This window comes from Scyliorhinus torazame, chromosome 1 (genome assembly GCF_047496885.1).
Source record: "Scyliorhinus torazame isolate Kashiwa2021f chromosome 1, sScyTor2.1, whole genome shotgun sequence".
Lineage (NCBI taxonomy): Eukaryota > Metazoa > Chordata > Chondrichthyes > Carcharhiniformes > Scyliorhinidae > Scyliorhinus > Scyliorhinus torazame.
In genome coordinates this window covers 116,198,004-116,215,975 of record NC_092707.1, presented here as the reverse complement: position 1 = coordinate 116,215,975, position 17,972 = coordinate 116,198,004, and the positions used below count along the sequence as shown (strand labels likewise).

At 50.6% G+C, this 17,972-nt stretch overlaps 1 protein-coding gene and 1 pseudogene across 2 annotated transcripts in view; both read right to left on the bottom strand.

Moving 5' to 3' along the window:
* The window catches only part of LOC140411179 (myotubularin-related protein 9-like), a 104,710-nt gene that overhangs the window by 80,354 nt on the left and 6,384 nt on the right, over positions 1-17,972 (bottom strand). The gene's annotated exons all lie outside the window — the stretch shown is intronic.
* On the bottom strand, positions 10,064-11,356 carry LOC140429072 (uncharacterized; annotated as a pseudogene).

Below are 17,972 nucleotides of genomic sequence, written 5' to 3'. Positions count from 1 at the left end.
GGGTCCTGAAGATGCGTTTCAGGTGCCTAGACTGCTCTGGAGGGGCCATCCAGTACGAGGTTAGGAGGGTCGCCCGCATCGTGGTGGCCTACTGCCGTCTGCACAATGTAGCCCAGCAGAGGGTGATGTGCTGGAGAAGGATGAGGAGGAAGGGCAGGCCTCATCAGCCGAGGAGGATAGGGGGAGGAGGACAATGAGTGGGACATGGGGCCTGGCCAGGCACGGGAGGCCGCACGACGCTATCGCCAGGGCCAAGGCGCACGGGTTGCCCTTGTCGCCTCACGTTTCACTGGCTGGGGGGGAGGGGGGTTGCTGACCAGGGGCACGAACTCCACCACCCAAGACCCACACCTCCTCACCACCAAACTCCCTCACCTCCCACACCACCAAATTACCCGCATGCAGACCCCCTCCACGACACATACCTGTGGCGCAACGAGCTGGGGGCACTGGGTTGGCAGTGACAGCGGGTCTGGTCCATGGGATGGAAGATGATGACAACCCGCTCTGCGATGAGCTCCATGCTTTACATCGTATGACAATGTCTGACTCATGCACACAGCAGCACCTTCCACCTGGGTGATCTCGGCATGTGAGCCGGCCAGTCCATCACATGGCACTGTCGAATCCCTGGAGTCGGGGTGCTGGGAACGGTCGGGGCAGGGGGAGCACCGTCCACCCACAGGGCCATCACTCATCCCTCCCACCCCCCCACTGGCCAACGCTGACCGCCCCACCCCCACAGCCATCAGACGGAGCACCAAGGCAGTTTTGAACTCTGTTAACAGGTGTTTATTGTGAACAATTATATACAGCCTATGCCCTAGCCCCTATAACTCAACTGTGCCCTGCACCCGTGCCAACTTAACTGGTGTCCAACTTTCTGGCCTTACAGGCCCTAACACTGTGCCTCGTTGGATCCCCAGATGATACAGCCTGCTGCCCACCAGATGCCCCATGGACAGGAGAGGGGGGCGTCCGAGATCCTGCGCTATTCCGGCACGTCCTCTGCGGGAGGCACCGGCATGGACCCCAGGACCTCCTCCTCCTGCGGGGTGCCCGATGGCTCTCGACTACTCCATGGTACGGGAGTGCAAGTGGAGCCATCCCTGAGGGCCCCCCGCCACCTGGCACTGCCAGCTCTGGAGGCCCGCTCTGGTCTCAAACAGGGGCTGCACATTCGCGGCCATGGAGCACAGGGAGTGGGTCATCTCCGCTGGGACTGTGCCACCACACTGAGGGTCTGTGCCACATCAGCCAGTGACTGGGCCACGTCCCTCTGGGTGTGGTGAACGTCTCTCTGGGTGTGGGCCACCTCCTTCTGAGTCTGTGCCATGCCTGGGCAATGCCGCCGACATTCTCAGCCATGGCCTGCTATAACTGGGCCACGCTGAGGAGCGCCGCTGCGATGTCCAGGTGGCTCTGGCACATGGCTGCCTATGTGAGGGCAGCCCTGTCCTGGGCCTCAACCCCCGCCTGCACAGAATGCCCCAGGTCTTGCATACGCTGATCCATATCCGACACCATCGCCCCCATTGCCTCCACGCGCGGTGTTGGCCTGGCTGGCACGGATGACCGGCATCACCCCCTGCTCCTGCACGCGGATTGACTCCTCCACCTACGCTCGCTGCTGCTGGAAGCCGGCTGGCATCCCCTCCCGTAATCCCTGGGTCTCTGACTGCACCTCCACTGGGGATAGGACTGGATGTTCCAGGAGCCCGGGACCCGTCTGGGCGGCAGCTGGTTCCTGGGACCGGCCTGCCCTCCGACCGTCCGGCTCCTCGGCTGCTCCTATCTCCACCTGCTGTACCGGACCAACTGGGTGGTGCGCACCAGATGGAGTCCCAGGAATCTCTTCACGATAGTGCCCAACTGAGGTGATAGTCTCTGAGATGGTGGTGGGTGTCGGAGACGCGGGCAGACGACCAGTGTTCAGGTTGCTCTCCTGTCAGTGCTCGGCCCCTGGGGGGGGCTACGGCTCTGGCACTGGCTGGGGGCGGGAGTCTTCGGATGGACTGGGCCCATTTCCGCCAGGTCCTGTAAGACACAAGACGACATGTATGAATTGACAGCGGGCCGGGGTGTGTGTCTGTGTGTGTCAGGTGGGCTGGGAGGGGGGGAGGCGCAAACACAAACAATGACACTGTTAGACATTCCGATGCATAAAGTCCAGGGGTTGGGTAGATGGTGGCATCAGTTGCCAGGGCACCCGGTCACTGCGGCTGGCATGGATGCTGGCATGTGTGGCAGGATGGGCGTTTGGCTGTCCCTGGGGGGGGGGCAAATCCGGGTTACATGTGTGGGAGGGAAGGGGGTTGGTGCCAAGGGCTCTGCGCTGCCTACTCACCCTGGCAGCCCTGAGGAGGTTGTGCAGGATGCCAGTCTGGACGACATAGCCAACGGTGCTGATCGCGTCTGCCACCTGCGCACCTGATGGCCTTTCTCCCAGGCCGGGGTACAGGGTCATCCTTCTCTCCTCCACAGCATCAAGGAGGGTGGCCAGCTCAGCGACCCTGAACCGTGGCGCTGTTCTCCTTCCAGCCATCTTGTTGACTGGGACGGTATGTGTGGGATTGGATCGTTTAAGTGCGGCTGCAGTGGGTGAGCCTCATGTGCGTCAATCACGGACCCGGTGAATCCGGCGCCATTTTGCTTGGAACCGCTTGTGTCCCACGTGGCGATGGGGCTGGCCCATTTAGAGTTGCTGAATCGGTGCAGCTGTTGCGCCATTTTTGCTGTCGTAAAACACCACCGTTCCCACGCCGGCATCAGCACTTCGTCTCAAAATCGGAGAATCCAGCCCGTGATTTTTCCTCATTTCAGCCCAAAATGATCAGCCTCTTTATCCGAGACTCGGCCCCCATGTTTTAGGTTCCCCGATTAGCAGAAACATCTCTCAGTGTCCACCCAAACTGCTTTAGAACTTTGCAGGTCTCAATGAGCTCGCCTCTGATTGTTTTAAACCCCAGAGAATATAAGCCCAATTTACTCAGTACACTCTGAAGTACATACAGCTGAATTTTGGCCTTGTTTGGTTTTCTTCTTCCCAGTGCTTTTAGCTATGATCATAAATTATTCTTAGAATGTGTTGCTGGGATTGCATTTTCAGCTGAAAAAACAGAAAATGCAGTTGTCGAGAATGCCACACTCTCACAGGACAACAATTCAGCAAATTGTGAAATGGTTTCGAAACAACAGACCACACACAACAGATGTTAGGTGGCTTTTGAAAACATACAAGACGCAGGAAGGCCAGGATTGTTTTATGATGATCGTTTGTTTTATAACTGCCCCTCTTTTCCATACACTGAACATCGTACAGTAAATTTGGACCTGCACCTGAAGATAACAGTTACTTTCTCTCATCTCTGTCCAGTTCATTGCCAATGGGACTAACAACTTTTCTGATTGGTTAGCAATAAATTTAACTTGTACTCAGCACAAAGCATTTCCTGTTCAAAGACATCTGCTTGGAGTGGAAATGGAACAGAAATTTGATCGTGATTTCTTAAAGGCATTTGCTACATCTTATCTTTCGTCATGGGTCTTGCAATTTTAATAAGGAATATGCAAAACATGAACTGTAACGAATTGCATTGAAATTAAAAATAGATATTTGTAAATGTTATGGGTGGAATTCTCCGTTTGCCGACGGCGATTTCGTAATCAGCGATCGGACAGAGAATCCATTTTTACAACCGAATCGGGAGTGGCGCCTGTTTTACGCAGGTTGCGCACGCTCCACGCCCTTCAAAACGGCATCATCGCAGCGTTCACCGCACACTGTTGGGACAGCCTCAGGACGTCACCTGAAGGCCCTCCCCCAATGCTCTGCCTCTGATGGGCCGAATTCCTGACCACACGATTGACGTGTGGTCTCAGTGGTCGGGAACCCGGCTGCGGACTGGGTCCAACGCCGCCTCAGTCGGCTGGGACCCATGCTGTTGGCCGGAGGGGCTTCGTCGACGGCTGGGGTGACTGGTGGAGGGTGGCCAGGGGGTGTTCAGGGGGCACTATCTGGCAGGTCAGGTCCGCGCAGGGCTGGCGCCATGTTGTATGGCGCGGCCACTGCAGGTCGTCGCTGTGCGCCTGCGCGGCCACGGACCCGGTAATTCTACGCCCATTTACTTCGTGGAGGCCGGCCGTTTTATGTGGCATGACTGACAGCCCCTCACCGGTTGGAGGATCGGTGATGGGGCGCCGCCGATTTTTCCCACGTAAAATGCCTCGGACCCTCCAGACATTGCCTCAAAATCGGAGAATCCAGCCTATATATTTTTATCATGTAAACCATAGAACCAGAGAACCATAGAACTCCTACAGTGCAGGAAGCCATTCAGCCCTATATGACCTAAACCTGTTTGAAATGAAAGTTGCCTTAGTCCCAGAAGGTCTTTTTGACTTGACGGCAGCATCCTGTTCGTGTTGAATAGCACTCATGTTCCTACTGCATAGTCGCAGCGTGAAACATCCAGCTTCGCCTGTTGCTCAAATTGTTGAGATACCTTACTGTTCCGGCTGATCTGTGGTAGACTGGTATTTTTCAGGGCCAAAGCTGATGGCTTGAGACCTGTTTTTTCTTTCGACTTTAGGCCTGTTAGTGAATTTGGACAATACACAACACTAAATGACCTGATCAGGGTAGCCATTACCCCACAGGATGTCATTGATGCACCCTTTTTGCTGACGATGATGATTAGTTAACCATTCCATGATAATAAGAACAATAATCTTTATTATTGTCACAAGTAGGCTTATATTAACACTACTATGAAGTTACTGTGAAAATCACTCAGTCACCACACCCTGGCGCCTGTTCGGATACACAGAGGGAGAATTCAGAATGTCAAATTCACCTAACAGCACGTCTTTCGGGACTTTTGGGAGGAAACTGGAGCACCCGGAGGAAACCCACGCAGACACGGGGAGAACGTGCAGACTCCTCACAGACAGTGACCCAAGCCGGGAATCAAAACTGGGACCCTGGTGCTTTGAAGCAACAATGCTGACCACTGTGGATTGGTAACGGAGAACTCGGGGAATTGAACCATTTTTGTCCTATGTTAGTCATTAAAAATAAATTATATACAAACCTTACTAAAAATTAACAGGACATTACCACATTCAATCTGTCAAATTTTACCATAGAATTTACAGTGCAGAAGGAGGCCATTCGGCCCATCGAGTCTGCACCAGCTCTTGGAAAGAGCACCCTACCCAAAGTCAACACCTCCACCCTATCCCCATAACCCATTAACCCCACCCAACACTAAGGGCAATTTTGGACACTAAGGGCAATTTATCATGGCCAATCCACCTAACCTGCACATCTTTGGACTGTGGGAGGAAACCGGAGCACCCGGAGGAAACCCACGCACACACGGGGAGGACGTGCAGACTCCACACAGGCAGTGACCCAAGCCGGAATCGAACCTGGGACCCTGGAGCTGTGAAGCAATTGTGCTATCCACAAGGCTACCGTGCTGCCCCAAACTATTCAAAGGGAAATGAAAATGAACATTAAAGTCTACTAAATAGCTCAAACTTTTGAAACACCTTACCCTCCAGGGTAATCTGAGGTAGACTAGGCACTTTCCAGGGCCTAAAGTAAGTGGACTGAGTGTCAAAATGTCAGAAGCCATTCAATATCGGACAGTAACCAGCTGGCTGAAAATTAGATTGTCTGGTACAAAACTGGATATCTGCCCATCCTATTGCTAATGCCAAGAGATGAAGGAATGTAGAGTCCTGACAGGTGTAGATCTACAGAAGATTACCAAAGAAGGCAATAGAGAGGCCATGAAGGGATTTAAACATGAGTATCAAATTGTTAGCATTGATGAATGTTGGTAAACACTCAGGGGCGAGTGGGCCAAATGTGGGTAAGAAATGGTGTGCAGGGGTTTGGATGAGCTAATGTTTATGAAAAGTGGATGTGGTAGTGTGACCCTTTTAAGGGGGCGAGTTTCATCGACCACACGATTGGCTCGGGGCCAATTGCACGGGAGCTAATGGGGAATTTACGCAGGGCCCTGGGAACAGAACCTCCGGCAGTATGGTGGACACACACCCAAACGACGCATGGTCCTAAGTTCACAGTGGGCAGTCAGTGGCGTCTGCATCCGCATGGCTGCCTGGCAGGCTGCACCAATGGTGTTCTGAGCCCCTCCACCCCAACCCCACAGCCCACCACCTGGCCACACCCTGCTACTCCCCCTGGCCCTGGCAGAAGCCCCCCTGCCAGCGGCACAATTGTCAGCAAACTATGACGATGTTTGACACTTCCCATACTCCCTCTCTTCCCCGCAGCAGCCATGGCGCCTGTTTCTTGGTTTTTGAAAGCACAAGTGAACCTCGCCGTTGGGAATTCCCCCCCCCACCCCCCCCCACCCCCCCTCCCCGTGGAGGTGGAGAATCACGACGGCCCCGAACAATACCGGGTCAGGCCCGCTAATGATATGCCAACGCCGTGAATGCAGTGACGCCGCTGTCCAGGCACCAGAGAATTGCGATTTGCTGTGAATCTGGTACCCGGCAAGATTTTGGCGTCATAACCGCCCAATCGCCTTTCCTGATTTTGTCATCAGCCGACGGGGGAATCCCGCCCCTGTTGTGAAGTCTTCTGTGACTGTTAACCAACTGCCTTTGCCTTTCATCAATAAACCTCTTTGTTAACCACTGGGAGCCTCCAGTGTGCATCGTGAGCCACCACAGTGGCTTAAAGGTTTTCAATAGCAACCGACAGTCGTTGGGAATCGAGGGGGTGGGAAAGGAACAATTGAGAAAGTAGAGAAGCTCCAACAAGAGTTGGAATAATTTAAACTGTGAGCGGAAATATCTATCATTGGGAAACTAGACTTATTTGACCAAGGGGTTGAATCATGATGTCAGTACATCAAGCTGCTGTTTCTTGTTTGCCACGAATGGAATCACAGGCAAGGACAAGCAGAAGGCGATACCTCTGACAGTTTGTGGGCTCTAGACCTATTATTTGATTGAGAACCACATGTCCCCGAAGGCACCTGACTTGAACACCTTTGACTAGATAGTGAAATTGGTTAAAGAATATTAAGGGCACTTTAGCGTGGCCAATCCGCCTACCCTGCACATCTTTGGGTTGTGGGGTGAGACCCACGCAGACATGGGGAGAATGTGCAAACGCCACACGGACAGTGACCCGGGTCCGCTGCATCATGAGGCTTGTTAAATCTTCAAAGAACTGTAGCAAATTAGTCAAACATGATTCACCCTTCATAAATCCATGCTGCCTCTAATGGATTGCGTTTTGACTTTCCAAATGTCCTCATATTACTTCCTTAATAATAGATTCTACCACTTTCCCAATAACAGATGTTAAACTAACTGGTTTATAATTTCCTACATTCTGCCTCCCTCCCTTTTTGAATGAGGGCATTACATAGCATTTTCCCAATCCACCGTAACCTTCTCCATGTCCAGGGAGTTTTGGAATATTATAACAAATGGATCCAATGTCTCTGCTGCTTCTTCCTTCAATACCCTAGGATATAATTGTTAAGTACTGTTTCCCTATTGATGCTGATAGTTCTAAGTTCCACCCTTTGTATTATCTCTGAATTCCCCATTCCTAAAGGAATGGTATTAGTGTCCTCCACCATCGTCGCCATTTCTGTGTTTCATCTTCCAACGGACCAACATTCACTTAAGCAATTCTCTTCCCTTTTATGTATTTATAGAAGCTTTTGCTATCCTTTTAGATATTTTGTGCTAGCTTTCTTTCATAATCTACCTGAACTTTTTTTTATTACATTTCTATTATCCCTTTGTTTATATTTGAAAGTTTCCCAATCTCCCAGCCTGCCACTGGCCTTTGCAACATGGTGTACTTTACTTTTTGTATTTATATTGTCCTTATTTCCTTGTTTAGCAATGGATGTTTTTTACTTCTCTTACCGTCTTTCTTCCTCACTGGAATATATTTTAGTTGTGAGGAATTGAGTTTCTCCATAAGCAACTGCCGCTGCTCACCAGCTGTCCTATCTTTTAGCCTTCCTGCCCACTGTACCCGGGCCAAATCTGTCCTTATACGTATAGAATTATCTTTATTTAATTCCAGAACGCTAGTATGGGCCTCCACTTTCTCACCCCCAAACTGAATATTGAATTCTAGCATACTATGGTCACTATTCCCTAGAGGATCCTTAACTATGAGTTCATCAATTAATCACTCCTCATTACACAATACTAAATCCAAAGTAGCATGCTCCCTGTTTGGTCCCACAACATATTATTTCAAGATACAATCTCTAATACATTCAATGAACTCTTCCTCGAGGCTACCCTTGCAAATTTGATTAATCCAGTCTATGTGCATATAAAAATCATCCAAGATTATTCCCTTAGCTGTCTTACAAGCCCCTAGTATTTCCTAGTTTATACTGTGCCCCACTGCGAAACTACTGTTTGGGGACCTATAGATTACTCCAACCAAGGACTTCTTCCATTTGCTATTTCTTATTTCTACCCAGACCAATTCCACATCTTTACCTCCAGTGCTTGTATCATTTCTCATTCCAGCTCTGATCCATTTCCTCACCAGCAAAGCTACACCTCCTCCTTTTCCTTTCAGTCTATCTTTCTGAAATACTGAGTAGCCTTGGATATTCAATTCCCAGACCAGGGGCGGGATTCTCCGACCTCCCGCCGGGCCAGAGAATCGCCAGGGGGTGGCGTGAATCCCGCCCCGACACCGGCTGCCAGATTCTCCGGCGCCGGTTTTTCGGCGGGGGCAGGAATCGCGTCACGCCGGTCGGGGGTCCGTTGGCAGTGGCTCCCCCTCGGCGATTCTCCGCTCCGCGATGGGTCGAGTGGCTGCCCGTTTTTGGCCAGTCCCGCCAGCGTAAATAAAACAAGGTCCTTACCGGCGGGACCTGGCTCTGCGGGCAGCCTGCGGAGTCCTCGGGGGGATCTGGCCCCGGGGGGCCCCCACGGTGGCCTGGCCCATGATCAGGGCTCACCAATCTGCGGGTGGGCCTGTGCCGTGGGGCCACTCTTTCCCTCCACGCCGGCTGCTGTAACGGTCCACCATGGCCGGCGCGGAGAAGAGCCCCCCTGCACATGTGCTGGGATAACGCCAGAACATGCTGGCGCTCCCGTGCATGCGCCAACTCGTGCCGGCCAGCGGAGGCCCTTCGCCGCAGGCCTAGCCCCTGAAGGTGCGGAGGATTCCGCACCTTCCAGGCGGCCCAATGCCGGAGTAGTTCACACCATTCCTCGGCGCCGGTACGGCCCGCCCCACCGGATAGCGGAGAATCCCGGCCCTGGTGTCCTCGTAACCATGTCTCAGTAATCACCATCCAATCATACGCTTTTGTCTCTATTTGTGCTGTTAACTCATTGATTTTGTTCTGATTGCTTTGGCCATTTAAATGCAAACCTTTTAAATTTGTTCTATTGTCAAATTTCCCTACTCTTTTAGCATTCTCTGTTGCAAAAGGACATTCACCCATACTGTCCCTCACCTCTATTTTCTGGTAATCATCCGCCACATCGCTAACCTGCACTCCTAGCTCCTTTAATTTTAGTGTCTAATTTTCACTGCAACTGAATCCTACCTCCCCCCTACCCATTCAGTTTAAAGCCCTATCTACAGCTTGTTATGTAATTCGCCAGGACTCTGATCCCAGCATGATTCTGATAAAGACCGTCCCATCGGAACAGGTCCCTCCTTCCCCAGTACTGGAGCCAATGTCCCATGAATTGGAACCCATTTCTCCCACACCAATCTTTAAGTCAGGCATTTACCTCCCTAATCTTATTGACCCTGTGCCAATTAGCTTGTGACTCAGGTAGTAATCCAGAGATTATTACCTTTTTGGTTATGCGTTGTAATTTAGCCCCTAGCTGCTCATATTCCCTTAGCAGAACCTCTGTCCTTGTTCTACCTATGTCATTGGTACCTATGTGGACCACGACAACTGAATCTTGACCCTCCCACTCCAAGTTCCTCTGCAGCCCAGGTGAGATATCCCGAATCCTGGCACCAGCCTTTGGTACTCTCGATCCTGCTCCCAGAGAACAGTGTCTATGCATTCTTCAGCATTTCCGTGTCTTTCTGCCTCTCGTGTTATGCAGCCAGTCTTTTCTGATTGTCCAATGAATGTTTATCCAAATTTCAAGGATCTTCAGCAGCCAAACTACAAGCAGTATCGTCAATACTGAGGGACGTATTTGGTTCATTTTTAATTAATAAACACTTTTCAACCCCTCCAGCTTTACATTCTCTTTGTCCCTTCACCTGGTTACTTTCAGCGACAAGTAATGCTGAGGATTCAATCTTCGCCGAGTTGGCTGGCTTTATATGTACCATTCTTTGTTTTTCAACTTTTACTTCTTCATTAGAGTCTTTGTAATCACAGCTTTTATCCCCATTTAGTAAAACCGATTTATAGATTTCAACTTTTCTTCTTTACTTTCAGATATACCACGGTGAAGCCTGTGGCTGGGAGTGTCCATGGTGGATGTATTGAATTGAAGAGACATTGTTCTTTGAAATGGCGGCGGCCTGCAACTACTTTTAACAGCATTATCAGAATCAGAGGATAGCACATTGTTGGTTCCATGAACTTTCTGTTTTTTGTTAACAGATGTGATTGCAGAATCACTACGTAGTTCTTTATCCACCTTCCTCTTCACTTTCAAAATGAATTGACCACTAATTATTTCATCTCCTTTGCTATTTGCTTCCTTTAACTTGAAGAGGTACAGTGTGTCTTTAAATGGAGGTGGGTTAACCAGCTGCTTGATGTCATTTCACAGTCAATGCTTACCCAGAATAGCTGAGGCCATGTTATTATGTATATTTTCCTTCAAGACAGGCATGCTCTGGGAAATATTTGTATCTGAAGTGGATGGCAATGGGTTTACTGCATGTGACTGTAACAAGTTACTTTTATGAATTCAAATCACTTTCTTCTTCCGATTTGCTGTCTTCTTCCTTAGTTTTGGAAGAATTATTTGCCATCTGTTCAAGATCAGTTAGTGACAGGTCTATCTAGTAGCAGTTGTTTAACATTACTTCATAATCAGAACCCAAATCGGATTCAGAACTCTCATCTGAATCTTCATCACTGTTGTTACTATCAGATTCAGATTCCTCTTTCTTAGGATCACCTTCAGTCTTGGATTCCTCAGAATCTGGTTCGCTACTAGATTTTATCTTTGACAAACTTCTGTGTGGAATCATTCTCATAGAGTTAATTTCATCAGTATCAGCAGAATCAGATTCACTGTCATTGTCATTTGATGTGTGATTGATGCCGTTCAACATTTCTTTCTTTGAGTCATTTACTGCCCAATGAATTTTTCTAATTCCCATATGTCATGCCATTGGTAGCTCATGGGCTTTTCTGCGGTATTTCCCTCGGACACTCTGTAATCATGGGTAAAGCTACAATCTTCACTCCTGCCAACTCATTCCCCAAACGTAAGTCTACTCAGTCCACTGGTAACTCCTTAACCACTCTGACAACTACTGGACCTGATACAAAATCACACTCCAATTGTATGTTATACAATGGAACCAGGATATAATCTCCACTCGTGACCTTCACCAATGCCTTAACTTTCCTTGAACTCTCTGAAGGGAAAACTAAATCCTTCGCCAGCAAGAGAGTTTGAGTAGAACCTGTGTCCCTTAAAATAGTTATGGGTCTTTCTATATCAATTGTAGCAAATGGGGTGATTTTCCCCTTAGACTAAAACCCTGTATATCTCTCATCTACCTCATTCATCATTCCTGCTCCCAGAGCAGTGTTTACCTCAGGTCTCCTGAGACTGGTTCAAGCTAGAGGGCTGGATTCACCGTTTCTGAGGCTCTGTGTTGTTGCCAGCGGAGGATCCTGATTTGGCATCAAACCACCGCCTACCGCGATTTTGGCGTCGGAGGCTATTCTCCACCCTATCGCGTTTCACGATCTCACCGTCGGCCGACGTCAAAATCGTGGTAGGCATCGATTTGATGCCAAATCGGGATCCTCTGGCGCCTCGAAAATGGAGTAAGTGCGTCGCTCGCCGCGCAGTGTTTAAGCACCATTGGTATATCATTAGCCGGCCTGACCCTCCATTCTCTGGGGTCTCCGTGATTCACCGGGCAGAATTCCCGATGGCGTGGTTCACTTATGGTCTCAACGGTCAGAAACCCAGCGTGGCATCTGCGGACTATGTCCAGCACTGTCACAGTTGGCAGGGAGCCGTGCTGGTAACAGCAAAAATAAAGAAAGGGGAAATAAGGGAATCAATAGGATGGCCCCTTACATTACCTAGGAGCACTGCGCCACCATTGGTCTCCAGAGATCCTTCTAGCCCAAGGCACTCTACCAGTGTCTATGGAGCACATTCGCAGCTGGATTCAAAGAGACCCTATCCTTTCTGAGGTCAAAGGAATTATATAGTTCAGCTGGTGATATAAGGCTGAACTGCTGATACTGTACATCATTGGTCGAGATGAGTTGACAGATGAAGACATTGTGATTCTCTTGGAATCATGGGTGGTCATCCTGCCTCAGGGTAGGGGCTCCGCCTTCAAGAGTTACCCAACAACCACCCAGGGCAGGTAAAGATGAAGGTGTTGGTGCGCGGTTACATCTGGTGGCTAGCCATAAACAAAGCCATAGGCGAACTCATACAACAGTGCCACCCTTGCCAAATGCAGCAATCTTTGCTGAATTCAGCCACACTTCACCCCTGGGAATGGCCAGGCCACCCGTGGACCAGGATCCACATGCATTATGCAGGCCCAATATTGGGCAAGCTTTATTTTGCTGGTGAATGCCCACTCGAAGTGACTGTTGGTCTAGTAGATGGGAACCACAACCTCGCCGGCCAGAGTCTCTGCGTTGAATGTTTGCCATTCATGGGCTTTCCAAGGCAATCATTTCGGACAATGGCACACCTTTCACCAGAGATGATTTCCAGCATTTTGTGAAAGCAAATGGCATACGATACAGAGGGATAGCCCCCATCACTCAGCATCAACCAGCCTGGTTCTGCAGACCATTCAAGCATTCAAGAACACCATGACAAAAGTCAGATGAATATTAGCCAGAGGTTGGCTAATATTTTGTTGTTGTACAACTCAACCCCTCAGTCAAACACGGGGGGTCTCATCAGCTGAGCTGCTCATGGGCCGCCGGGTGAGAACCCAATTGGATCTTGCATTTCCAAATTTGGCAGGGAGGGTGGAGGCATGTCAGGTCTCACAGAAACGTCACCGGTCAGAGCTGAGAGGTAACAGGTTGTTCTAGTTGGGAGATCCGGTTTAGGTCCGTAATTCCATGGCAGGTTCGCCTTGGTTAGAAGGATGGGTCGTGGTCCAGTTGGGGCTGGTGTCTTATGTGTTGATGTTAACGGGAAGACCATCAAGAAGCATGTCGACCCGAGGAGTCAATGGGTGCTGTCCCCCAAGGTGGAGCCAATGAATCCAGCACGCACCATGAATACTCCTGTAATACGGTCTAGCCAAGGGGAGTCAGGGCTCCGCTTCTGTTCAATCATCTGTGGCTGTTGAGGCCGGTGATGCCATTTTGTTGAAATGGTCCCTCCTGAGGTGGCATCGACTGTGGACCATTCGATTGCCCAAAAGAGTGCGCAGTCTGTGGTTGGGCTCAGGGGTCTCGGAGGAGCAGGAAGGCTCCTGACTGATTGATTTTTTTATGGACTCTCTTTCCTCGGCTGTCCCTGTTAACAATTGTAATATCTGTACACAGATTTGGGAAAGTGTATTAAGAGAGCTAAGTGATGTGTTGGGTGCTCTGGATCCATGGAACACATACAGGCCACCAACACTTAAAATAGTGCAACACTATTTTATTAAGTTAGAAACTGTTGAACATACTTTCACTGTGGGTTAACACGATGTTAGATTAAACTAAAGACCTATGCCTATCCGAACCAGTCTATGTACTCAGCACATGGTGAGGATCTGTGCTGTAAGCTGTAAGCTCTGTCCTTGTAGGAGGCTGCATCCCGAATAAGCGGGAACTCTGATGCCCGCTGTCTTTATAGTGAGTGTGCTCTAACTGGTGATTGGCTGCGGTGTTGTGTGTGTTGATTGGTCTTGCTGTGTGTCCATCAATGTGTGTATCTGCACCATGATATACTGGTGTATATTATGACATCCCCCCTTTTATGAAAGAATGTATGTGTGTGGCAATAAATAGTGTATGGTGAGAATGTTCCTAACTACATGTGTGGTGCGAATACATATTTACAGGACTACGTACATGAGAACTAAACTATTTACATGGGAAGGTGCCTGGTGCAGAGAAGCAGTATGCAACAAGAATAACAAGATCAACACTATATACAAACCAGGGAAACGATCAAACAAAGCAACGAAACAATTCAGAGAGTCTATAAGTCCGCAAAGTTCATAAATTAAGTCTCTGAGGTGGGCGACGAATTCTGGTTGACCGCCTCAAGGGTGGGTTGAGAGCCGCCGGTTCAGGAGCGGGCTGGACTGCATCAGAGTCAGGGGGATGCAGAGTGACAGGGATTTCTGCATAGTCCGTGGGAGGGTCAGAAGGAGGGCAAGGCGACAGAGGAGGATCACGTAGCGAGCGTGGAACGAGACGAAGGGCACGTCGATTGCGGCGCAGAATAGTGCCATCCGGTAGACGAACCAGGAATGAGCGGGGGGCCAACTGCCAAAGGACAACAGTGGTTGCAGACCAGCCACCATCCGGAAGATGGATGCGGACATTGTCATCTGGAGCCAGAGCAGGGAGACCAGCTGCGCGGGAGTCATGAGCCGCCTTGAGCTGTGCACGAGACAGCTGCATCCAGCGAAGGACCGGAACATGATCGAGGTCTGGGACATGGATGGATGGCACCGTCGTCCTCAGGGTACGACCCATGAGTAACTGGGCTAGCGACAGGCCAGTGGACAGCGGGGCGGAGCGATAGGCCAGCAAGGCAAGGTAGAAATCGGACCCAGCATCGGCAGCCTTGCATAGGAGCCGTTTGACGATATGTACTCCCTTCTCCGCTTTGCCATTGGATTGTGGGTACAGGGGACTGGATGTCACATGGGCAAAATTGTACCGCCTGGCAAAGTTGGACCATTCCTGGCTCGCGAAGCAGGGGCCATTGTCCGACATAACCGTGAGCGGGATGCCGTGTCGAGCAAATGTTTCTTTACATGCACGAATGACTGCAGACGAGGTGATGTCGTGCAACTGTATCACCTCCGGGTAATTCGAAAAGTAGTCCACGATCAGGACATAGTCTCTACCCAGCGCGTGGAACAGGTCGATGCCCACCTTGGTCTATGGTGACGTGACCAACTCATGGGGCTGCAGGGTCTCATGTGGTTGTGCCGGCTGGAAGCGCTGACATGTGGGGCAGTTGAGAATTGTGTTGACTATGTCCTCAATAATACTGGGCCAGTACACTGCCTCTCGGGCCCGTCAGCGGCACTTTTCCACGCCAAGGTGGCCCTCGTGTAGTTGTTCCAGGATTAGCTGGCGCATGCTATGCGGGATGACAATGCGGTCCAGTTTTAGAAGAACCCCGTCTACTACCGCCAGATCATCTTTGATATTATAGAATTGAGGGCATTGGCCCTTGAACCACCCGTCCGTTAGGTGGCGCATGACACGCTGTAGCAAGGGGTCAGCCGCTGTCTCGCAGCGAATTTGGACGAGGCGTTCATCCGTGGCAGGTAGATTGGAGGCTGCGAATGTCACATGGGCGTCAACCTGGCAGACAAATCCCGCTGGGTCACATGGAGTGTTGACTGCCCTGGAGAGAGCGTCAGCAGTGATGATGTCTTTGCCTGGGGTGTATACCAGCTGGAAGTCATATCGCCGGAGCTTGAGAAGAATACGCTGGAGGCGAGGCGTCATATTGTTCAAGTCTTTCTGTATTATATTGACCAGCGGGCGATGGTCGGTCTCGAGGTTGAAATGAGGAAGTCCGTAGACATAATCGTGAAACTTAACCACACCGGTTAGAAGGCCCAGGCACTCCTTTTCCATCTGCGCGTAGCGCTTCTCCGTGGGGGTCATCGCACGTGACGCATATGCACCAGGGGCCCATGATGAGGCCTCATCACGTTGGAGGAGCACTGCCCCAATGCCGGATTGACTGGCATCGGTCGAAATTTTGGTCTCCTTTGCTGGATCAAAGCAAGCTAAGACCGGTTGACCGTAAGGGTAGCACACCATTCATCGTCTGGATCGATGCTGTATACTGATACAGGCTGGATTCTTTGCTTCGGGGACACCCTGTTTTTTGTAACGATACCGACTCGAAAAGGTGCCTTCGGGTCCTCGGTGTCAATATCGGGTAGTAGATCCCCATCGGACTCGGTGACCGTGGGTTGAATGGCCCGGACATTCCTGCGAGGCTGGCCGGAGCGATACGAATTGGCAGGCTGAGCTGATCTGCATAAAGCAGCATAGTGGCCAAGTTTGCCACATCTCAGGCATTGTCGGGATTTGGCAGGGCATCGTCGCTTTAAGTGGGCGGAGCCACAGTTGCCGCACGCTGTAGCGTCAGTACGGCCACTGCGCATGCACGGTGCGGCCGTACGTGGTGCATGCCTGCGCAGTACGTTCGTCAACGTCGCCGTCCCCTCGTTCGGTGCGCACAAGCGCGGGAGTCTGCGAAAAGCACGCGAAATGGCTGCCCTCATCCAGGCTGAGGCCCTGGAGTTGCTCGATTGCTTGGACCCGTTCTGCCTCGTGGGGACCTTGCCGCGCCGTTTCAGCCACTTGGATGTGGGAATACCGACTAGTGGCGTGTTCGTGTAGCACGCAGGTCTCGATGGCGGTCGCTAGGGTGAGCTGCTTTACCTTGAGGAGCTGCTTGGGGGTCCGACTGAACACCGAAAACGATCTGGTTGCGTATCATGGAGTCGGAGGTGGGCCCGTAATTACAGGACTGCGCAAGGATGTGGAGATGGCTGAGAAAGGATTGGAAAGGTTCATCCTTACCCTGCAAACGCTGTTGGAATACATAGCGCTCAAAACTTTCATTCACCTCTATGTTGCAGTGAGTGTCAAACTTGAGGAGGACCGTCTTGAATTTTGATTTATCTTCATCATCAGCAAAGGTGAGAGAATTGAAAATGTGGATAGCATGTTCCCCGGCCGTGGATAGGAAGAGAGCGATCTTCCTGGTGTCCGAGGCATCTTCCCGGTCTGTGGCTTCAAGGTAGAGCTGGAAGCGTTGTTTGAATATCTCCCAGTTGGCCCCCAGGTTACCGGTGATGCGGAGCGGAGGCGGCGGGTGGACGCTGTCCATTTTGCAGGATGACTGTATGCTGGTGGAAGGCAGATAACTTGCAGGTAGGTCTAAGAAGTTCTAATATCCCTCAACTCCTGGTACCATGATGTGTTGGGTGCTCTGGGTCCGTGGAACACATACAGGCCACCAACACTTAAAATAGTACAACACTATTTTATTAAGTTAGAAACTGTTGAACATACTTTCACTGTGGGTTAACACAATGTTAGATTAAACTAAAGACCTATGCCTGTCCGAACCAGTCTATGCACTCAGCACATGGTGCGGATCTGTGCTGTAAGCTGTAAGCTCTGTCCTTGTAGGAGGCTACATCCCGAATGAGTGGGAACTCTGATGCTCCGTCTTTATAGTGAGTGTGCTCTAACTGGCGATTGGCTGCGGTGTTGTGTGTGTTGATTGGTCTTGCTGTGTGTCCATCAGTGTGTGTGTATCTGCACCATGATATACTGGTGTATATTATGACACTAAGGAGGGGGAGGGATGTGGTAGCGAGCTCCACGGCCCACGTGACCGGCTCTGAGCCAATTGCGTGGGAGTGTGCGAACCTCTGCCAAAGGGGAGTTTGCATGGGGCCTTGGGAGCAAGACCTCAGGCAGTGTGGACCAGGGAGCTGTTGAGTAAAGATCTGGGGCGGGATTCTCTGTCCGATCAGGACAATGGGATTCTCCAATCCTGGGGCAGTG